A 25,122-nucleotide genomic window follows, 5' to 3' on the forward strand; every position below is an offset into this window, starting at 1 on the left:
TGAATGCTGTGCACTGCTAATGGTTAATTTGTAGTGGCATGTGTGTTTCTTGAATGTTTGTGAAGTCACCTGATTTACCCATCTTCAACCTCTCCCTCCCCTGCCTCTTCACACACACACACACACACATATTTTGCTGATAGTGAAAAGGAAGAAAACAACCACAGAGAGAGAGAGAGAGAGTAATGTGTATTGAGATGAAGTGATGCTAACACAGTGTTCCTGAATTATCCATCAGCAGCCTATTTTTCATCCTGTAATGATAATAAGGCATCTGCATTTGAAATTTTATTTATCTGGAGCAATGGGAGCATTGACAACTTATTTTTCTTTTTTTAAAAAAAATGCAAATGATGGCGGAACTGTGTCACAAATAGCATCCAGCCTTGATGATGTTAATCTGTTTAGCAAAAAATTGAGTCCTCTGGGAAATGTATTGAGGCTTATAAAGCTATTAGGATTATAAATGCCCTATCCAGTGAAAAAAACAAAAGCACGTAACAGTGGTTTCTGACTAACAAGTTAACAATGGGGCAATTGTCTGCTGATAGTTGGGGGGGCTAAAGAGTCCTGCTGCTGAGGAATTGTAGGTTTAAAACTGCCATTAGAAATGATCCTGAATATTTTCTTCCTGAAGCTAGAAGACTGTCAAGCACTCAGATGAGCTGCCCTTGTGAGCATACAGGAAGCAAAACAGGATATACTTGTTTAGAAGCTGGTTGAGGTAATTATGCAGCAATCAAAATTCTCCCAAGTTCTCCTAGACGAATGGCAGGAAAAAGAGTATAAAGGTGTCCTTCAAATGTGAGAAACGTTGCTGAAGGACAGACTTCCTTCTCTTTCCTCACTACTCATCAGCACAGGGAAGACTTCAGCGGGTCCAATTCACCCTTGAGAGTCACTTTCAAAATGATGAGTCACCATTAGAGCAATTTGGCTCAGTAAAAATATACAGGATGGGTGTAGGAAAGAAAGAGAATTGCCAAAACAGACAGACAGATTTCACTGATCCCATGATGTTTGGACATTGAAGTTAGTCACAGTGTCGTTAGTCATGGGATGAGGCTGTAAGCGACTTGAAGGCTCGTTGGAGCTCTCTGAGGTTGGTTGTTTTCTTGCAGATGTTTCATTAAACAAACCAGGAAGCATCATTAGTGCTCTAAGAAATCTCTAACCAACACCTACCAATACTGACAGGGCAAGCCACTAGAATATAAACTGAATATAATCCCCACTCCTTAGTAGTACCGATGACGTTACCTACTTTGGTAATGAAACATCTGCAAGAAAGCAAGAGAACACCAAGGACCCCTCATTTCAAACCTGAGCTACAAATACAGTATTCTCCTTTATTGTAAGTGACTTGCCCAACAGATATTCTTCTGACTCCCTGAGCTGCAGCCATAACTTTTCAAAGTTATTTTATGTATGTATGTATGTATGTATCTATGTATTTATTTATTTATTTACTTACTTACTTACTTACTTACTTACTTACTTACTTACTTACTTTATTATTTTTTATAAATAACTTAAAGTACCAAAAATATCCAACGTAGCTCTCTTCCTATTTTTCTCCTCAACAAAATCTAAAAACTATGTACATCCCTTTTTCAAACTTACAATGGCCGCACCTACCATCCTGCACTATGTAATGATATTTTGGGCACTTGACAACCAATTCATCTTTATGACAATTTACAGCACTCCCTGGTCACATGATCATGATTTGCAACATTTGTTGCAGGTTATGGTCTTTATTTCTGAATTCTGACATAAAATATCAATTGGGGGATTCACTTAACAAATGTGCTATTCACTTAACACTTGCCACCACCATCACCCCCAAAAAAGTTTTTTTTTAAATGGATCTGGTTAGGTGATGGCTCAATTTATTAGTGTAATCACCTACATCAGTAATTCTGGACTCAATTATGATACTATTACAGGTAATTCTCAACTTACAATAATTTGTTTAGTGACTGTTCAAGGTTAGACTATCATTGAAAAAGTGACTTGTGACTATTTTTCACACTTATGACCAGTGATGGGCTACCAAAATTTTTACTACCACACTGGGCGTGTCTTATGCATTTTGTTTCAACATCTTTCAGTGGAAATTGGGTGCTCTGGGGTGGAGCTCCAAATTTTGCTACCAGAACTGTGTTCCTGACCGTTCCCATAGGAGCCCGTCACTACTTATGACTGTTGCAGGCATCTCCATGGTCATATAATCCAAATTTGGATGATAGACTATTGGCATGCACTTTGCGACCTTCTGGCAAGCAAAGTCAATGGGGAACCAGATTCACTTAATAACCATGTTACTAACTTGCTACTGTGATCCACTTAATAAATGTGACAAGAAAGGTCATAAAATGTGCAACATTCACTTAATGACTGTCTTTTTTAGCAACAGAAATCTTGGGCTCAGTTGTGGCCATAAGACAAGGACTAGCTACATCTGCAATTCTGGAAATTGAAATCCACATATATGGAGAATATCTATGTTAAAGACTATTGAGTTAAGATACAATATGATGCTTCTTTAACTGGGATGGTATAATGTAGAACCATAAACCATTTACTGCTTTACTTCTAGCTCTACATTGACCTGGTTATTTAAAAAAAAAAACAATGTTTGGCAGACAATCTAGATGAATTTTGTGACACCAAATTACATTTCCTATAAACTTATGAGTGCTATAAGGCAGATTATATGCGTTAGTCTCGCATCAAAATACATCTCTCTCTCTCTCTTTTAATAAAACTAATGCCAATTTTGCACTCGCATGGTACAAGGTTTCCGATTGCATGAAACAGTATAATTATATTCTGACTGCACACTCAGCTTGTCTTGTGTCTTTCTGTCTTCCGTACAATATATGAAACTTATAAAAGAGAGACAGGATCAGACATTCCATTTTAAATATGTGAAAAACCTGCTAGGTCTATTATGAAAGCTTAAAAAGTAGACGCCTCAACAAGAATGCAATATTTTCTGGCTTATTTTACTATTTTTTCTTTTTTTTCTGTTTCTTTCTTTTTTAAAAAGAGAATGTAGATAATTTGATTTTTTTTTCAATAAGGCAACCCAAATTATTAAACTAGATGTGAGTGGAAAGGCCATTTCCACCCAAAGTTTTTGTTTCTACATAGAAGTAGCCACCAAATTGCATCTGTGACCAAAACCTGGAGGCTACAAAGACTGCTTTCAATTGCAAATGAAGATTTCAAAGCATTTATCCACTCAAGAAAAACAAAGGCAACTCAAAGATATCTAACTGCTTCTGTACTAGCAGTAGTAGTAGTGTTACAGTTATTATTTTCAGTAAAGAATGGGAAATAGGTGGAAAATATAATATATTTAAATACCAGTATATATTATATTTAAATTAGAAATATAAATTAGATATTTCTAATATATGTATATATAAATGTATGTGTGTGTGTGTGTGTGTGTGTGTGTGCATAAATATCTATTTCAGGTTTCCACATGGAGAATTTCCTGTGAAAGAAAGTTAGGAGGGAAAAAAACCAAGTAAGGAAACCATAAAATTTATTTAGAACTACATAGGCATTTGTTATGGTGATACCCTGTCAGCTCACATTTCCACTCTTAATATTAACAGGAGATAACCACCAAAATGGCATTTGGGAAGGCAAAGGAAAATATATTATCCCATTCTAAATCTATCTGTATCTCTATGGATAACCTTGGCAGAGCTCTGATTAATAATAAATAACAATAACCTTGTCTAAAGCTTAGCACAATAAAGGAAAAAATGAAAGTCTTTCTTGTTCACCAACAAGCAATAACATGGGGAAAAATAAACAAACAGAAAAACAGATATAAAAACAAACAAAGGCCCTTGGCTTTCTTACCTGTATTTATTTATTTTATTTGTTTGTCAAACATGTACATGATAAATGCAGATAAATGAGGACAGGGACGGTAGGCAAGCTGGTGTGCTTACGCATTCCCCCTTTAAGGACATCTTAAGAGTGGGGTGAGGTCCATGGTAGACAGTTTGAGATTGAAACTGTGAGTGTTTGAGGCTGTAACAATGAAATAGGATAATGCATTTCAGGCGTTGATCACTCTGTTGCTGAAGTCATGTTTTCTGCAATTGAGTTTGAAGGGGTTTTGTTGAGGATAGAAAAAAGACATAATTAAGAAAAAAAAATCCACAGGCTTGGATTTTGTCTCCTGACCACCACATTTGGGGGCCTAGTAGAACCTCTTGATTGTTCTACTAGCAAAAGGACTCACAAGATGGCTGCCAAAGAAGATACGACCAATAGCAAACAACCCATTTACCATCAGGCAAATGGCAAGGTTGTTTTGGATGATATATTTTTAGTATCCCAACAGGCAGTCTGCCACCTAAGCTTCTCTTTATCTTTTACTTATTCCACAGAAAGTTTTTGACTCCAGGAGGCTGTGTCTATTAAGTATCCTGTAGAAATCCTTGCATTTGGGAATGCCCAAATATTCTGTTACTTATTGGTCTGGAGAACATATGTCCTTTAGTCAGTAAAAGGCTACCAATTTTTTTACTACCACACTGGGCGTGGCTTATGCTTTTTTCCTTCAACACCTTTCAGTGCAAATTGGGTTTTCTGATGTGAAACTCCATTTTCGCTAACTCACTGCGTTCCCCACCCCTGCCTTTAGTATGCCACCCCACTTGCTTGTTACATTGGTACTGAGGCATATTGTGGAAAAAGGATTGTACTGTATATCATTAAAGAGATGCTTGGCCTATCTATGTCCTCTCCCATTTAATAGGAATCAGATAGAGCTCCATTGGAACATCCCCACCATCAGCACTATGGTTATTTTCCAATTTTATGATTCTTGGTAATCTTAACCTTCAGGTCATGATGTCAAACCAATCTCCTCATTTTGTTTTCTTTCATGAGGTCACTTTCTACAGGTAATGCAACTTTTATTTCAGCAACCTGATTAGTGCCCTAGATCTGTGGCTTCCTTCCCTAGGTGTGGTGAATATAATTTCTCAGTGGCATCAAGGGAACCCAATTATTAGTTATTGCAATTTGGTCTTATGATGCAAACTCTTGTATTAACTGACAGTGTTGTTGCTGAATATCCTGTTGAGGGTGGAGTGCCTTCATGACTTCTCCAACATTCATGTTCCTGATTGTGTAATGAAACTTTGTATTTAAATGAGGCGGCCAGTTATTTAGAACTGTGGAAAGCAGGGCGTTGTCTGTTCTTTGGGGTGAAGGTATTAATTCCAAGCAATGTTTAACAAAGCTTTGCACATTGAACTTCTCCATCTGCTCTGATAATAACTAAGACTTGCTTGTTAGTTCTGGTTGGCTTTAACTCCCTTTACATATTCTTTTCCCATGAAGGGCAACAGAAGCCTAATGTTGTATAAACTCTGCTTATAGTCCTACAAAGACAAGTGGACAGTCATATGCTGAATTTATTTTATAGATAAAAGGTAGGCAAAAGATAGATAAAAGGTGATAAAAGGTAGGCAAACAAATAAGCAAGCAAACAAACAAATAATACATTAGATTAGATTGGATTACATTAGATAAATTGAAAGGGACCTCATAGGTCATCTAGTCCAATCTCCTCCCCAAGTAGGAGACCCTACACTATTTCTAATGGATGGCAGTCCAGTGTCTTCTTGAAAGCCTGCAGTGATGAAGCTCCCACAACTTCTGAAGGCAAATTGTTCCATTGGTTTATTGTTCTCATTGTTAGAAAATGTATTCTAATTTCTATGCTGAATCTCTCCTTTATCAGTTTCTACCCATTATTCCTTGTCTGGCCTTCAAGTGCCTTGGAAAATAGCTTAACTCCTTCCCTCTGTTGTAGCCCCTCAAATACTGGAATACTGCTATCATGGGTCCCCTGGTTCTTCTCTTCACTACACTAGACATGCCCAATTCCTGCAACTGTTCTTTATATGTTTTAGTCTCCAATCCCCTAATCATCATGGTTGCTCTTCTCTGCACTTTTTCTGGAGTCTCAACATTATTTTTATAGTGTGGTGACCAAAACTGGACAGACATATACCGAATCGGTTTTGTGCCTTTCTCTGATTTTTTCAGGCATTTCTCCCCATGCACCAATAGTAATCTTGGTATAAGAACAATATCCCAGTTTTTGACAGGGGTTGTGATGCTAGATGATGGTTGGCTATAGCTCTTCTTACTTTAAAATCCTGAACTGTTCTGAACTGATTTTTTCCCCCTTATCTAACATTCCTGCTGTGGTAGAAAACTTAACTGGGGAGAACTTGCAACAATTTCCTTACATGTTTTATAAAACATGTAGATTTTAAAGGCTGAAAATTAGTTTTAGAATTAGCAGTTGCCACATAATTGAAACACAGAGGGAGAAAAAAACTATTTTGGGTACCTATGCTATATGTTTGTGCTCACATTTTGTCCTACATTACCAAACATCATGACTGTCAACATAAATTTATGTATAAATCAATGCTGGAGACATGCTGATCCAAACTTCCTGCATCTACTACCTCTAGCCTTCTTCGGGCATTATTCCAAGCATTCACAATAATGTGAGCCAGGAGAGAATTAGACCTTTTAGCTCACAACTTGTTGTACTTGTGATACTGCTTTTCAGTAGACATCTGTACAGCCAAGTAAGCCTCTTGAGCAAGGAAACATGTGCAAAATACTATGCACACACTGGCTTGTCTTTGAGCAGGAATGTAATGGCACAATTGTTTTGCTCATGAGAAAGCACACAGACTTACATTAATAACTTCTTGCTGAAGAACCTCAACCACAGAATAAACATGAATTAAGAAATTGTCTGAAGTTTCTTGCATAGTGCCAGTTAACCTGATTCTGGATTGCTTCTCAGTGCATAATTCTGATTTAAAATAAAGATGGCTGGTGCTAGTCCCTGGTTTACTGCATCTAATTTTTAGCAATTCTTTAGATTCTTTGATTATGTCTGAATTTAAATCCCATTGAGTAGAATTAGCTTGCAGTGAAAAAACTTATCTTAGATAGATTTTTGATTTCTTGCCCATGTCCACATCTGTGCTGGTTGGAATGAAAGCAGTATCTATTAGCAATACTGTATACCAGTTGAGAGTAGCTACTTGAGCCCATTCTGTTGGTAGACTGAAATATGGCTAATATAATGCTGGTTACTGGCTGCTATAAGCAATTGAAAATAATCCAAAGTATGGATTTATATCAACAGGAGTGCTGACATTCTGTAATTCTTTTTTTCCAGAGACATAACTAATAAGAGCCATGGATATACATGTGTATACAAAAGTTTATAAAAGTTCAAGCCAGTTATTATAATTGGGGATTGTTGGGTAGATGTTTCATCACCACATAAAAAAGGAATACATTTCTCAGAACTGGCTTGTTTAAGTTTTTGTCCTTTTCTTTGAAAATAAGAAATGAACAAGATAAAATGATATCCTTACATAGATCTACAATGAATTTCCATGCATAGAACAGCTAAAATATCAGTTTCTAAAGTAGACTGAATGACATATTTAGAACTTAGGAATACAGCTTCATTTGCTGAATATTTTTCTACAGAATGGCTCAAAAGCAATAGGAAACCTATTTGCCACACAGACTTACATGAAGGATATTATAAAACCGAAACAATTTATCATGGATTGCAGACTATTGAGCTGAATTTTGGATGCAGAAGTAAAAGCCAATTTAATATGGCTACATGGAAATACTTAACTTGCACAATAGCTGCAGTACAATTTTGGAGATGCAGTTAGATAAAAAGCAACACTGGGATGGAACATTGCAACATATGTTTTATCCCAGAAGTTGCAATGACTGCCTAGGGCCACAACAAGCTAAGCATAATATGGAACAGTCTTCATCAATGAATAATCTGGTCCCTGTACTCTAAAAATACACCTGCTCTTTTTCATTGACACCGCCCAGTTTCTATCTGTGAGCCAATCACCAATTAGTCCTTCCAGGAAATCTGTTTCATTTACACAGTGCCTAGCTGGGAACTGGGAACAAGTTTTTTCCTGAAACAAAGGTTCCATAATGTCAATGAGATGTGAAACCAATGTGACTCAACAGCTCAAAGGAGCATTCGGTTGCTTCCGTGCAATAAAAAGAACAAGTTTCTAGGGTCGAAAAAGAAAACCTGCCATTAAGAATTTCACAGTGGATTGTTACTTCACCTGACAGCTGTCAAGTCTTCAGTTTTCCCAGAAAGCTTTCTACAGATCTGATTTAGCATCCACTGAGCTTAATAGAATGATAACCATTGAACAAATCCTCGTGATTACTCTGAACCATATTAATCTCTCCCAAAGACACAGCCCCATCATAAAAGTACTTCTCAATCCCTGGCCTTTGAGTAGGGATTCAATTATATTCCTTTAACCGTGAATCCATCTCTATTTGACATAGAATTAGCTTTCACTCTTACTTTTGTATATTCAAGAAAAGTGCTTAAATTACCATGTTCAAAAGAATAATAAAAATGGCATCCCAAAGGAATGCCTCCATCCAATCAAAGTTGTTTCTGATCCACAATTTCCACTGTCTTGACCTATATATTAAAGCAGCCCCTTGCCCAGACAGATTTCTGGATACTCAAGGAAACAGTGAAACTTTGGCTTGGGATTGGGAGAATGGACTTCTGGCAGTTGCTAAATTACAACTTTTAGCCTGTTTAATGGTGAGAGATGATAAAGACTTTTTGGAAAAAACAGAGACAGAGGAATGTCTGTTTGGTTAGATCTTGCTTGTTGTTTTAATTGCTGATTTTGTTACTTGAACTTAGGGCAGCCTTCCCCAGTTTTGGTGCTTTCAAATAGACTCAATTGTTGGTGTTCTTGCAACCTCTGAAGACAAGTTGTTCCACTGGTTGATTGCCCTCACTGTTATGTTCTAAAAGAAATATTCACTAAATTCGCTGATTGGTTAAGACGCGGCTTGAATTAAAAGAACCGCCAAAAATAAACTGCTGTCTAAAAATGTTCCCGCTTAAATAGAAATGTATAAATAGGGCAACGGATTAGCCGTTGCCGTTGTTGGTAGTTGATTGTTGAAGAGAGAAGTTCCTCTGATTATACCTAATGAAATAAACCTGTTGAATTGAATCAGCCTCCTAGTACTGATTTAACAGTGGCGACGAGGAGGTCTAACTCCCGCCGAAGCAACCATGAGCTCCGTCATGGCTCAAGCACAGCGTTCTACAACCCGGACACAGAACTGTGGACATCCTACATGGCAAAATTTCGCATTTTCCTACAAGCGAGTAATCTCCATGACGCCGACGCCGATAGAAAGCGAGAGATCTTCATCAGAAACCTTCTCTTATTTCTCTCCTTGGTCAGTTTTTATGCATTATTCCTTGTCTGATTTTCTGGTACTTTGGAAAATACCCTGACCCCGTCCTCTCTATGGCAGCTCCTCAAGTATTGGAACACTGCTATCATGTCTCCCTGGTCCTTTTCGCTAGACTAGCTATGCCCAGTTCCTGTAACTGTTCTTGATATGTTTTAGTTTTCAATCCGCTAATCATCTTGGTTGCTCTCCTCTGCACTTTATCTAGAGTCTCTACCTCTTTTTTGTAGTTTGGTGACCAAAACTGGATGCAGTACTCTAGGTCTGGTCTAACTAAGGCTTTGCAGAGTGGTATTAGTACCTCCTTAGACCTAGACTGTATTCCTCTATTAATGCAGGTTAGGATTGTATTGGCTTTTTTGGCTGCAGCTGCACACTGCTGGCTCATTTTAGCTGGTTGTCTACTACGACTCCAAGATCCCTGTCACAGTCACTACTGTTGAGTGTGATTTCACCAGTTTGTATGCATATTTTTTGGTTTTTCTTACCTAAGTGTAGGACTTTACTTTTCTCTGCATTGAATTTCATTTTAGATAATTGATAGATAATTCAGCATGTAGATTAGGAAGGCTGATTTAACTGCGATATAGCATGCAAAATATAAATCTGGCATTAGATTGTATTGATATAAGAATAAGCAGGGTAGAAAACAACAGCTAGTAAAACTGGAACTAAATAGGATCAGGGTGTCTTTTAAGGTATCTGTGATAGTGTTGATCATGTGGGAACAGAAATCCAAAACCCATGTCCGCACTATTTATTGAACAAAAATTTTTTTGAATAATAATTTCAGGCATTAGAGTTTGAAAGTATTCTGTATCAAGGAAAGGAGACAATGAAAGTCTTCAGATAAACTAGAAATACCATCCAGATGCTGGACTACAATTCCCATCATTAAGTATCATTGCCTGATTAGCTTAGGCTGATGAGAGTCATATTCTCAACTTTTTGCAAGCCAGAGTTTTCTCCAACTTGGACAAATCCTATGAATTTTGTGTCAGCTCTGCAGCCTATAGATCATTTCTAAAAATGTATTGCATTGTAACAATTTTATAAATGAAACCATTTTGGTCAGTTTCTATAAATACAGTCATTGATATGTACATGAGAGCAACAAGAAGGGCAAGGTCAGACTTTGGAAGCAATAATAATGTCCCCAGTTATAAATTATGAAAAGCATCAAACAGTTCTGGATAATTTATCTGCAACTATGCAGCTCAGCATATAAGACTTTTAACACTGGAGTGGGATGAGATGAGTATATCATAAGAAAAGGACACTTTTGTTATAACATAAAATAAAAATGCCATTGTGCCTTTTAAAAGTAAATGTAAGCAGAGGCCTGATCAAACATTAAATAGATTGATTGATTTGTTTGTTTGTTTTGTTTTAAATGTGATTTAGAGACCATTCAGCTTACTAACATTCTGGGCACTTGTAATGTCACAATCAATAAATAATAATATAGTAAATACAAAATTCTAGAGAGCCAGTTTGGTGGAGTGGTTAAAGCAGTTAGAAATAGGAGATTTAAATTTTAGTCCTGCCTTAGGCACAAAGCCATTTGGGTGACCTTTGGGCAATCACTCTGTCTCTCAGCCCTACAAAATAGCAATGGCAAACCACTTCCGATAGCAGTGGTTCCACTTAACTTCCCTACCGGAAGATAAGGCATCGCAACAGAAATGCTCGTCACGTTGTGCAAAACGTGATCCTCGGTGCATGCACAGAAGGAGTTTTTTGCAAGGTGCAGCAACTAGAGGACCGGTTCAGGAGCATGGACTGCCAGTCATTGCTTCAGGTTCAGCGAGTGTGGTAAATTTCTGCTACCAATTCTAAAGAATTGGTCCAAACTTTTAGCAATGTACCACTGACTTCTGAAAAACCTTGTCAAGAAAACTTCAAGGGCTTGTCGAGGAAGTCTCCAGGAACTCCCCCCAATCAAAAAACTACCCTGATTCCACAGCACCAAACCCACAAACACAGAGAAGCACACACACACACACACACACACGTGTGTCCAGAAAAATCAAATTCTCATGAGGATTGTCAAAGATTTCTACCCACCCATCCCTTCTGGTTTTACTTTGACTGTGAATCAGTACAGTACTTAGAAGCAAAATGAGGTGTTTAATTTTTTTTTTTAAAAAAAACGTAATTGAAAACATGGTTACAGACACAAATTTAGTAGGTGATTTTTTTTTACTTTGCATCAGGATAATGCCATGATCAATAGTTGCTCAACTTCTAAGTTTCTTTGCTCCAGATGTTGTTAAAAGTACAACTCCTACCAGTACCTAGAAGCAAGGAGCTTTACTGCAACTCCCCCTGGAAGCATGGCGTGCTATCGAGAATCTGGAAGAGAACTTGTGTTACGCCTCTGCATGGAAAGTTTTTTATTCAGTGGAAAAATCACTTCCTGATTTAGCACAATAAGATACTTTAAATGACAAAAATAGTATGGGCAGCTGCAGTCCCAAAGAAATACTTATATATTAGTATGCTATGGTTAGGGACAATAAAATGTTGAGAAAGAAGCTTATTCATATGATTTATTTTAAACTTTTCTGAAAACGGTTAGCCTCTATGAAATACTTGGCCTTTAAAAGCAGATATGATGTATTTATGGCCTTTCAAAGACTCTGCATGCTCAGGACTCAATGATACCCCTGCATCCTCCAAATCTAAGTGATGGGTGAAGGATAGGAGTGGGATAGGTCTTCATTTCATGCTTGTGTGAACCACCCAAAGTAATCAATTGATCATTGTGAAAAGCAAAATGCTAGACTGATGGGCCTTAGTAGAGCTATTCTTAACGTTTTATACTGCATCATTTTTTTCAAATTGTAGAAACCGTAAATCTTATTGTTGCCTACTGAAGAGTGAAAAAGAGGCACTTTGCACATGCTACAGTCATTCTCTTCTCTCACGGGACTAGGAAGCTCTAAATTTATAGAAGTGGATATTAGTCAGCTTTTGATCACAATTTGTTCAAATTGTAAGTGCAATTTCAATCTTAGGAAGTTTTTATGCACTGTTTCACTTCACCGCTCTTTGGAACATACTGTATATCCACTCAAGACAATTGAACCCATGTATTTCCTCCAAAGCCCTTAAAACCCTTCCTTTGAACTTCTTGGTTGGGTGTTCTTGTTCTTTCTTATTACTGAAGTTCCTGAATGTCTAATTGCAATTATATCAGTATGTAGGATCAGTGAACTAAATGCCCTATCAATTACTTCTCTCTATTTACTGTTTAAAAGAATGGTTACTCTTAATTTAAGGGAAGGTCTTTGTTTGCAAAGTCATTTCTTTAGTTCCTGTGGAAAATAAAAGCATACAAATGCAGAATATCCCTAGCCACTCCTCCCCCCACAGCAGTTCCTTCCTTCCTTCCTTCCTTCCTTCCTTCCTTCCTTCCTTCCTTCCTTCCTTTCTTTCTTTCTTTCACCTTCAAGCCAGTTTTGCACTCCTGGTGACTGGTTGGAGAAGTCAGTGCAGTTTGCATGGCAATAGCACTTAGCAATAGCACTTAGACTTATATACCACTTCACATTGCTTTACAGCCCTCTCTAAGCAGTTTACAAAGTCAACTTATCACCCCCAACAATCTGGGTCCTCGTTTTATCCACCTCAGAACCTGGTGAGATTTGAACTGGTGAACTATAGCTTCTAGAAGCAGCTTGCAGGACTGTCCTCTAACCACTGTGCCACCAAGATTTCAGAGGTAGTTTGCCATTGCTCTCTTCCTAAGGCTGAGGAAGAATGACTGGCTCGGATGCCTTTGTTCCTAAGGCAAGGATAGAGGTCACAGTCTACCAGATTACCTCTGGAACCGCCTGCTACTGCACGAATCCCAGCCACCGATAAGGTCCCGCAGAGTTGGCCTTCTCCGGGTCCCGTCAACTAAACAATGTTGTTTGGCGGGCCCCAGGGGAAGAGCTTTCTCTGTGGCGGCCCCAGCCCTCTGGAACCAACTCCCCCCGGAGATTAGAACTGCCCCCACCCTCCTTGCCTTTCGTAAACTACTCAAGACTCATTTATACCGCCAGGCATGGGGGAGTTGAGATAGCTCTTCCCCCTAGGCCATTACAAGTTATGCATGGTATGTTTGTGTGTATGTTTGGTTTTATAATAGGGGTTTGTAGTTGCTTTTATTATTGGATTGTACATGTTGTTGTTATTATTATTATTATTATTATTATTATTATTATTATTATGTCAGTACAACACAGCAAACGAGATCACTATGCAGGATTGCTTTTATTATTGGATTGTACATGTTGTGTTTATTATTGTTGTTAGCTGCCCCGAGTCTACGGAGAGGGGCAGCATACAAATCCAATAAATTATTATTATTATTATTATTATTATTATTATTATTATTATTATTATTTTATTTTATGGGAGGTGCCTTAACCACTAGACCAAAGTGGCTTTTCTTACAAAAGTATTGGCAGTCCCTGGGTTAAGAATGAGATCTACAGTATTCCTAAATCTGTCTTAAACTTGATTGTATAACTAAATTAGAAATCATATTTACAAACAGGCTTTCTACTGCTAAACATTGTGGAAGGCAAACAGTCCTCAAGCCGCCAAACCACTGGAGTCATGCAAAGTTTTCATGAAACACTGCAAATCACTAAAACCAGGCTGCTTATTAAAACTACACGGCTTCAGTGGTTCATGAAAACAATGTGCAGCTTCAGCATTTTCGTTGGACCTAGGAATGAGAATACCATCTACCATTTTTCATAATAGCTAATCCATATGTGTGAGTTGCCCATGTCAGACATGTGGACTATCTATACATTCATGATTGCAGGATGAAAGAATCCACTTCTTGCTTTTTGGGGGGCAATAGGGGGGTTATGGATAATATTTTTTTTTACAACAAATGACTTAGATTCTTTAAAATAAAGGCAAACTTTTTATTTATTTATTTTTATATAAGAGTAAGAGTAAACAGTTCCTTCATAAGGAACGCTTAAATTCACTTGGTTCTTTAAATCCCCCAATTGGTAAAGGAAAAATAAGACAAAAACATGGAGGGGAGCCTATCATCTTGTTAATCTAATGGACCTGTGTGTGAAATTATGCTCCGGATGATTTTAAAAAATGGATTTCCAGGATTTTACATTAATACTGCCCAAACACTGCATCCCACGTGCATTTCTGACCATGTAGTTGATTAAAATATGAATATAGAATAGATCTCTTCGGAATCTCAGAAGAATAATTAATATTAGCATACTTGATCTAATAAGATGGGCAAATAAACAAACATATAAATAATAAATTATATTATTAGTTACATTAGATTAGATTACATATTAGATTAATTAGATTAGATGAGTTAAAAGGAACCTTGTCCAACCTCCTGCCCAAATAGGAGACCCTATGCCATTTCTGACAGATGGCAATCCAATCTCTTCTTAAAAGCCTATAGTGATAAAATTCCCACAACTTCCAAAGGCGAGCTGTTCCATTGGTTGATTGTTGTCACTGCCAGAAAATGTCTCCTTATTTCTAGGTTGAATCTGTCCTTGATCAGTTTCCATACATTATTCCTTCTCTGGCTTTCAGGTGCCTTGGAAAAAAGCTTGACGCCTTCTTCTCTGCTGCATCCCCTCAAATATTGGAAGTCTAATATCACGTCTTCCCTGGTCCCTCTCTTCACTACAGTAGACATGCCCAGTTCCTGTAACTGTTCTTCATATGTTTTCATCTCTAATCCCCTAATCATCCTGGTTGCTCTTCTCTGCACTTTTTCTAGATTCTCAACATCTTTTTTAAAGTGTGGTGACCAAAACTGGACACACACATATATATTTACTAGACCAGCCATGCCTAGTTCCTGTAACCATTCTTCATGTGTTTTAGTCTCCAGTGCCCTAATCATTCTGATTTCTCTTCTCTGCATTTTATAGAATCTCAACATCTTTTTTTAAAATGTAGTGACCAAAACTAGGTGCAGTGTGGTCTTACTAAGGCTTTATAGTGTGATAGATACCACCCATGCATAATCTTGATTTATGTAGTAAGTGCATGATATTTGAAGAAACTCCTACTTCTCTATAGTAGTTTTCATTTGGATCCATTGGACTTGTTCCTAATTATTGTGCTTATTCAGTGGTATTGAGATTTAAAAACATTTCAGTAAGGAAACTTATTAGAGCTATCAATGTAGTGAAAATCTACAAGACATGTTCTTATGGGATTCAAATAACCAGAGATTTTAATCTGGAAACATAGAGGCCTCAGTTAAAGATAATTTCTGTTCTATTCATATGGCAACAGGATTACTCTCCATGTCTGTTTACGGGAATTCAAAAAAATGACAAAATGGTATTAACAGGCTTTCCCAGACTCCAAATCTAGTTTAAGGCTGCTTCGGGAACTCAAAATATTTTGGTATGCCATGCCTGAGGCAGTTATTGGTTAATTTATCTATGGACCTTTTCTAATCCTCCTGCCTAGACAAGGCTCTCAAAGCACAAAAGAAAAGACGGTGAGTTGAAACCTGCTAGCTGATCAGATTTTGTTTCCATCTTCATTCTCTGCAATGGCAGAAAAGACACTGGGGTTACTGTAGTTCAGTTCCTCTAGTTATCTAGCTGACATTAAAAATCACCTCTTTTCTTGATTCAATTGCTTTTATATAGCTTACGTATTTGAGTCTGTGTGGATAATTAATTAGGTCTCTATATAATTAATGCAGACATATATATATTTACAAATGATACCTCTTATATATGTCACACACCGAATAATTCTGCTTCTTATTGTAATTGTTGTTATTGTTGTTGTTATTATTATGTACAATTGTATCAAAGCGGCGAGTTGTTTCGCCGGATTTGGCATCCGTTGCTGTCGTTATTGTTGTTGTTGTTATTATTATTATTATTAATATTATTATTATTATTATGTCAGTACAACACAGCAAACGAGATCACTATGCTGGATTTCGTATTTCATCACCAGTCAGGCGCTTCCCAAGCACCTAGGACTGCGTGATGTAGTGGCGAATTATGTTTGCCGATCCCAGTAAAGCGGCCTTTTGCAATTGACAGATGGAGATTTTGTCAATTCCAATGGTTTTCAAATGTCCGCTGAGATCCTTTGGTACTGCGTCCAGCGTGCCAAGTACCACTGGCACCACTTTCATGGGCTTATGCCAGAGTCGTTGCAGCTCAATTTTTAGATCTTCGTATTTCACTAATTTCTCTAGCTGCTTCTCCTCAATTCTATTATTATTATTATTGTTGTTGTTATTATTATTATTATTATTATTATTATTATTATTATTATTATTTTGCTCCTCTTTTCTTCAAAAGCTCATGATGTGAAATTAGTGCTCTATTCCCTACATTTTTCTTGTCGGGTTGATCTGAGGTAAACTTATATTCTGTGTAGGTCAATTTTGGCCTATACTGGATGTATGAAAAACAGGGTACATAAATCCTACTTAAAACTGGGCATAAAGAAGATTTTGGTCTACCCAGCATGAGGACAGAGAAAGGAAGAGGACAAATGGATTCCGAAATAATAGATATTTTCCATCTGAAGTTGAATGAGTCATGATACTCAGATGGAAAGGAATACAACAGGTGTGATATAAATGTCAGAGTGGAACTTGCTTGTTGGAATTTTAGGGAAACTTCAACATTTTGGAGCCATTGCTTACAATGCAGCTAGTTAAATTTTGGGTTAGGCAGAATATTTCAATAAATATGTAAATATTTAAGGAAGCCTTTCTCCTGTATGTTCATCTCGCGGACAGGACTCCGCCAGCTCAACTCGCCAGCAGGAGTGGGGTGCTTTCTGCAATTGTGGGGAAGGCAAGAATTGGTGCTTTTTGGCCAGAAAGGGCAACGAAGGGAAAGCCGAGATGACCATTGCCACCCCATAGTATCCCAACCTGGATATAGGTCTGGAGTGTCAAAAAGCCCCAAATTTTTTTGTCACAGTTTTGGTGGGCATGGCTTGGTGTTGGGGTCATATGACTGAATGTGTGAGTGACATCAAGTTGGCCATGCCCACTCAGTGACACCAAGCCACACCTACAGAACTGGTAGTAAAAAAAGTTTAGAACCCACCTCTGGTGTGGACGGATGAGGGGATGGATGGATGGATGGATGGGTGGGTGGGTGGGTGGGTGGAGACAGGCAGGTAAATAAGCAGGCAGGTAGGCAGACAAACGGTCTAAGAGAAAACATGCACCCTTAAGAATAAAAGAAAACATGCACTCTTAAGAACTAGTCGCCCCAAGTCCTCGGAGAGGGGCGGCATAAAAAATAAAATAAAATAAAATATATAATAATAATAATAAATAAAATAATAAAATAAAATAAAACAGTGACATGTGATTTGATCACAGACACAGATAGAAACATGTACCACCAACTTCTGGGGGACGGATGACCCGTTCTCTTTTTACTTTCTAGAGGAGAGTTTGGTGGCTTCTCCTGTGTTTGACCCTGATTGCTAGTAATACTGGGTGACTGCTTCAGATAGAAAAAGTTTCCCGAAGTATCTGAGCAGCAAAGCCTTTCTCAGATTCTAATCTAGGGAAATCAGATCTGTGTTCAGCTACTAAAAGCTTTTTACTGGCGAGGAAAGTGAAAATAAATGTTAAAAGAGTACAATGAAAAAAAAAATCCATTCCTTTGTATCCTTGACATCCAAATCTTGTGAGATCAAACAGAAGCACCATTAAGGCGTCCAGAATAGGGCAATATTTGGCTGCTACTGTTGGTGACCCACCTTTAGATCATAAATTCCAGGATACAAATGGACTTCCTGGACTGAAAACTTCCTACTATTCTCTTGGTATGACTATATCAGAGACCTCTTCCTAGAGTCTTTGCTCATTGCTTTTTATGGAGTGCATTTTTGTCAGTTTTATCCTTTCTTTCTCACACTTACATAACTTCAGCATGAAAAACAAGGATTTACAGGAAGACTGCATGTTTCCTCCACCTTAGTAGAGGTTAAATACTGTCCGCTATTTTCTTGCAAATTTAGCCTTCGCAGTTCAGAACATTGCCTTACTCACTAAAACAACAACAAACAACTCCCCATCTCCTCCCAGGTCTTTATTCTTTCCCCTCCATTCCTTCCTCACAGTAAATAATCATGCCCCAAGGCAACTTTTCCTTTGGATGTGCCCCAAATAGTGAAATAAAACCATACTGTTTTTCATTTCTCACCAGAGGGAAGCAACAGCACAATAATCCCAAGCAGAGGAAAAGCTGCTTCTTCTCCAGGAATTAAGATCAATACCAACTCTAACAATCATATAGTTAACCTGGACCAAACCAACATCCATATATCCTGAAGTGGCATTGGATTTGTTAGATAGGGTGAATGGAAGACAGGCAGACAGAAATGGCTTCAAAACAACATTTCTTTATTTGGCAACTATTTACAACCCAGCAAAGGTTCTGTCTGACAGCCAGCCCTTTTATAGGGGGCTGCCAGACAGTCTAGCCAATCAGCAGTCAGTATTTTCCTTCCAGAATGGAGGACCTGACTGAAGCCTATGTGCTTCATTCTGAGAATGTAACACCCTTCCCCTCTTATTTGGGCTAACCAGTATCAGGTTCATACCGGTACGGATGAGGATGCCGCACCGGTAATTAAACTGGACACAGAGCTTCGGGTCTCTGGCACTCACATGCGCAGAAGCAAAAAATCATGAAAACTTGTGCATGCCTGCATCCCCTCATGAGGACATGCGTGCGTGCACAACAGAGACTGCAACTGCTAGCGCAGTGCATCAAGAGCAGTGGGAGCAGCAACCCAGGGCTAACCCAATGTGTGATGTAGTCACACAGGTAGGGAGGGCGTTTAGTGGGTGTTTCAGACCTGTGCTGCTCATTCAGAACTGGATGAACGGTCAGGTCAGACGAGTTTCTATTACTTCCGTCCTTAACCAATGGAAGTTCCTGGATTTTGCCATGGGGCATGGCTGGAATCCTATATAGCATCAGCCTAGCCCAGGGATAGGCAAAGTTACCTCTTCTATGACATGTGGACTTCAACTCCCAGAATTCCTGAAATAACACAAGTCATAGAAGAGCCAACTTTGTCTACCCCCGCCCTAGCCAAACTGTGCATCCAATGAACTGAATTCTAGACTCTTAATCAGTAAAAGTAAAGTGACCAGATTTTAAGATTGGGACACCATTTTGTGTGAGGGGTGGGGGGGCTAAAAATTTTTCACAAAAAAAATATATTATTTTTTTCTCTCTATCCCTCCCTCCCTCTTTCTTCATTCTCTCTTCATTCCTTCCTCTCTCTTTTTCCTCTCTCTCTCTTCCTTCCTCCTTGTCCCTTTCTTTCACTTTCCTGCCTTCCCTCCCTCTCGGTCTCTTTCTCTCTCTCTCTCCCTTCCTCTCCTTTTTTCTCTCTTCCTCCATTTCTCTCTTCCCCTCTCCCTTTAGCTCTCCCTCTCTTTCTCTTGCTCTCACTATGACTCTTTCTCTCTCCTTCCTCTCCTTTTTTCTTTCTCTCTTCCTTCTGCCCTTTCTCCCTTTCTCTCTCCCCCTTTCTCTTGCTCTCTCTTGCTGTCTCTCTCTCTTGCTCTCTCTCTCTATTCCTTCCTCTCCTTTTTTCTCTCTCTCTTCCTTCCTCCCTTTCTCTTTCTTTCTCTCACTTTCTCTTTCTATCTTTTGCTATCTTTCTCTCTCTCTCTCCCTTCCTCTCCTTTTTTCTCTCTCTCTTCCATCCTCCCTTTCTCTCTTTCTCCCCTCTCTCTTTCTTACTCTCTCTCTTTCTCTGTCTCGCTCTTTCTTTCTCTGTCTCTTTCTCTCTCTCTTTCTCTCTCTTTCTCTCTCTCTCTCTTTCTCTCTAGTACACCACACTGGCAGCAGCGGCACTGGGCAGTAGCTGCGGGGTGTTGGTGGGGCGGTCAGATGCAAGCGGGAGCTCCAAAGCGGAAACACCACCAATGGCAGCTGGACGTGTTGCTGGATGCCGTACATGCTGCACTGGCCTGCTGGCTGCGCCACGACGGAGGCGCCAGCCCCACACCCATGCCCAGTGCTGTTGCTTCCAGCACGCTCCCGCTCCTAGTTTGACCCCTGCTTGGGGGCGCTGCCTTCACTACCTGCCCTGCTGCCCCATGCCTGCCAGAGCTGCCCAGCCCCGCTGCCCGTGCAGACCCACCTTGGGTCCAAACCCTTCCTTCCGCCCGAGAGCTGCAAAGCTCCCCTGCCAACGCCAGGCCCCTAAGCTCACCTGCCACCGTTGCCAGGGAAGCTCCAGTCAGGTGGGGTAATGCAGCTGTGGGAGAGGCCATCTCCAAAGCCGAAGGGCTGAAGCTCAGCGCCTCCCCGGAAGGGCTGTGTGCGTGTTTGCGCCAAACTTTTTGCAAACTTTGCCAGTCTTCGGGACTGGAGGGGGGCAGAAAGAACCAGCTCCAAAAATTGGGACATTTTTGAACCACCACGGGACGTGGAAAAAATCATTCAAAAGCGGGACTATCCCACTGAAGGCGGGACGTCTAGTCACTTTAAGTAAAAGGCAATGTTCCTCAATTTGACAACAGCTGTTCTGTTGAACAGGGTGAAGGGAAGAGACAGACAGAAGTGGCTTCAGAACAGCAGCTCTTCATTTGGCAACTATTTACAATCCAGCAAAAACTCTGTCTGACAGACAACCTTTTATAGGGAGCTACCTTTTAAAGTCTAGCCAATTAGCTATCAGTATTTTCTCTCCAGAATGGAGGACCTGATTGAAGCCTATGTGCTTCAGTCTAAGAATGTAACAGAATCCACTAGCATAGTGTCAGAAATTTTTCTCTCCTTTGGAATTCCCGGTTAATTAACTAATTGCTTAGAAATCATTTGTTTGTTTCTTTCCTGCCTTTATGGTTTTTAGAAATACCTCAAGGCAGTTAATATATCCAGTGTGCATATCCAACACTTTTTCCTCCTCTTATTTTCCCCACAACAATCCTGTGAATGTTGGGCTCTTTCTTGGGCCGAGAAAGAGTGGCTGGCACAAAGTCATCCAGCTGACTTTCATATTTAAGATGAACTCTTAGTACCACATTTTCTAGCCTTTTGCCTTAACCCCTTGACCAAACTGGGCCAAATGAAACTAACCAAAGTAAGTAAAATTGCACCACCCAACTTTGAAAGTCTTTCTTTTCCCAGAGAGGAGACCTGCTTCTCATTCAAGATTTTTTTAAGAAGAGAAAAGAGAGGGAAAGGGATCAAGAATCTAGCTTGAAACACAAAAGCTATACCTAGTGGGACCAGTCCTCATAAGCATGAATAACATCTTCTCTCAGAAACATTAGCATATAGCTAAATCTGACTGGTAGCTAGCACTCGAACAGGCCCAGTTTACATATTCTGTTAAACTATGGTCGAATGCAAGTTCCATAAAGTGTAACAAGTATACAAAGTCTGAATTTGCATGTTTTACATATTTTCCCCACCACCACCACTACTGCTGGCTTTGAATTTTCATTTTCAGCAAAGCTGCCCTTATTTATTTATTATTATTATTTTACATATTCGCCAACTGCAGGCAATCCGCTTCTATACAAACCAACTTCAAAGCATGCTCTGGGAACCTGGCTTGTATGTTAATAAAACATCACCTCTGATGTTAAGCAGCCAGAAGCCAGCATTCCTTGAAATTCAATCAAAACACCAACAATGTTCTTCCAGACTTTTGTCAGAAAAAGAAAAGAAAAGATAGTTGGGGAAGCTAGAGAGTTGTTTGGGCTTGTTTCAGCCTTGGCGCGGCACTAAAATATATCATGGTATGTGAATCATCAATATTCCTAAGAAGGAAGAAAGAAGCTAAGAAGACAGAAAGGCTTTGAAGGTTGAAAGCTGAAAAAGAGACTTCGGCTTGCCTGTAATCCAGATCTGCCTCTGTGGACCACAGCAAGACAGAAGTTGCTGTGCTTTACATACAAGGTTTTGGCACCTTTGCTGTGACTTCTTGTCTGGACTTATGATTATTACTTTTACAGTGGTAATAGTCTTGGTGGTCCTGAAGACTTCATACTCATGCCAAGCCATTTTCTTGGAGACAACACAGAAGTGATTTACCTTGTGCCAAGAGTAAAGCATGGGTTTATTCTGTTTTCTTTATTCCTACTAAATTTCATGTGTAATATTTTGACATTTCCCAAAATTAAAAAGATGCTACTATAAAAAGGGTTTCTTTTGAATCAGGAACAGCATAGGTCTTTTATATGACTTATTCAAACATGTAAAAAAGATGCAATTGCATTTTTGAAAACTGATAAAAGATTTCTATAGATTTACCACCCTGAAAGTTCCTGTGTGTTTAACCTGTGAGTTAATAAGTACAGTGGTACCTCTTCTTACGAACTTAATTCATTCTGTGACCAGGTTCGTAAGTAGAAAAGTTTGTAAGAAGAAGCAATTTTCCCCATAGGAATCAATGTAAAAGCAAATAATGCATGCAACCCCATCCCAAAAGTCATCCTTTTTGCCTTGTGCCACTGGGAATCCCCGCCTCCGGACTTCCATTGCCAGCCGAAGCACCCGTTCTTGCATTGCTGGGATTTCCCTGGGCCTCTCCTCTCTGGGATTCAAAGCAGCGCTGACAAAAAATGAAGGGAATCCCAGCAAGGGGAGCCTCAGGGGAATCCCAGCAACGCAAGAACAGGCGCTTCAGTTGGCAACGGAAGTTTGTAGGCAGGGATTCCCAGTGAGGGGAGGCTCAGGAAAATCCCAGCGCTTCGGCTGGCAATGGAAGTCCAGAGGTGGGGCATCCCAGCAGTCGCGGCTCAGGTTCGTAAGGTGAAAATAGTTCGGAAGAAGAAGCAAAAAAATCTTAAACACTGGGTTCATATCTCTAAAAGTTCATTAGTAGAGGCGTTCGTAAGAAGAGGTACCACTGTATATGCTTACTTCATTGCTCTTATTACATGTTTGTATTCTAAGTATTATATGCATGAAACTGGGGACAAAATAGACTGTTTTAATAAGCAAACTATTAACTGATATGTTCGGTTTGCTTCTCCACTTTTGATATGCTAAAAAATGCCTTCTGTGTTTTCTGAAAAACATTTCCATTCATTTTGATGGAAGAGAAACATTTACTTCTCATCCAATAAGCTTTTTCAGTTTTGAATGGATACTAGATAACCATTCATTCTCCTCCATTCATTCAGAACTGAAAAAACATCTTAGACAAGAAATGAAATAAAAAAAATACCCCCCAAAGTAGTTGCCTTTTGAAAAAGCACCCTTGGGACGCTTTTGAGAAATGTTGACAAAGAAGAAAAAAAGTCAGTGGCAGGTTCTTGTATTTTGCTGACCAGAATTGATTATGTTCCATAAAGTCAGTAACTGCATAGGTAGATTTTGTCACAGATTATTTGTTCTACCTTGTCACTTCAAGCCTCATAACAGTGCACCCATCAATGCTGTAGCAATAGCACTTAGACTTATATACCACTTCACTTTAGAGCCCTCTCTAAGCAGTTTATAGAGTCAGCAATCTGGGTCCTCATTTTACCAACCTCGAAAGGATTGAGTCAGCTGAACCAGTGAGAATCGAACTGCCAAACTGCTGGCAATTGGCAGTCAGCAGAATTAGCCCATAGTACTGCATTCTAACCACTGCACCCAACGCCTCTGTCTGTAATTAATTTCTCCATTGTCAATCCTCTCAGATAAACCATACAGGAAACACAAATAGATGAAATAATGGTACACTGCTCTAAAGCTGCATTAACAGAATCTTGTAAGTTTGAAAGTACAAATTTCCTACTGGCAGTTTCTTTTTCTGACTGTTAAGCCACTGACAGTCTTCTGACACTCTTCCTTATTCCTTGGCAGCATTTCTTATCCTCATTCCCCAAGGTCATTCATACATTACATTACATCCACCTTGCCTCTAGCCCTCCTTTTCTTCTCTTTCTTTCACCATTTATAGACTTCTCAAGTGTCTACATAATGTGTCTCAAATATAATAATTTGGAGACTTGTACCTTCAAGTGAGAATGCTGGGTTGATTTGTTCTATGATTTCTTTGTTTGTTTTCTTGGCCATCCCCACAAAAAAGAGTCTTCTCTAGCATCAACATTCAAGTAGCAATCTTCAGTCAACTCCAGCAGAAACTTTTACACCCATAAATTGTCACACAGTTGAATTGTAATATATCTTGGGCCAACATAGGTACAAGTTATGAAAAATGTTTCCAAAAAACCCTGGCAGGCATCAAATACAGTAATTGCAGATTACCTTGATAACACCGGGGAATTTCACTTGATTACAAAGTCTTCATTTTTATATAAAAAGATATATCTTACTTTTTGATATGGAAAACTAAATCTCAAACCCTCCATCCTCATTTCAAGGTGAAGGAAACAAGATACATATTTTTGTTATGAGATTTCCAGGTTTCTCATGTCATTTGAAATGGCAATGCTCAATTAGATTATTAAAAATATAAAAAGCAGGCAAAGAAGTTTGCATAGGTCAACATTAAATTCATAAAATGTTCCAATATTTTATCACCTGAGAAGTATTACTGCAAGCCACGAGTGCACATGCAAAACATTTTGATTTGTTTCTAGGTGTGTCTATGTGGATGTATGTGCTTATATATTTTCATATATATATGTATGTATGTAAATAACATGAAAAATAAGAGAATATCTCAGCCGTCAGTAAAGCTCTCAATCTTTGATAGAAAGAGTCCCATAAATTTCTAAATAAGTGTCTGTCTATTTCTTATAGCAGGGGGGGC

Source organism: Erythrolamprus reginae, chromosome 3, assembly GCF_031021105.1.
Source record: "Erythrolamprus reginae isolate rEryReg1 chromosome 3, rEryReg1.hap1, whole genome shotgun sequence".
NCBI lineage: Eukaryota > Metazoa > Chordata > Lepidosauria > Squamata > Dipsadidae > Erythrolamprus > Erythrolamprus reginae.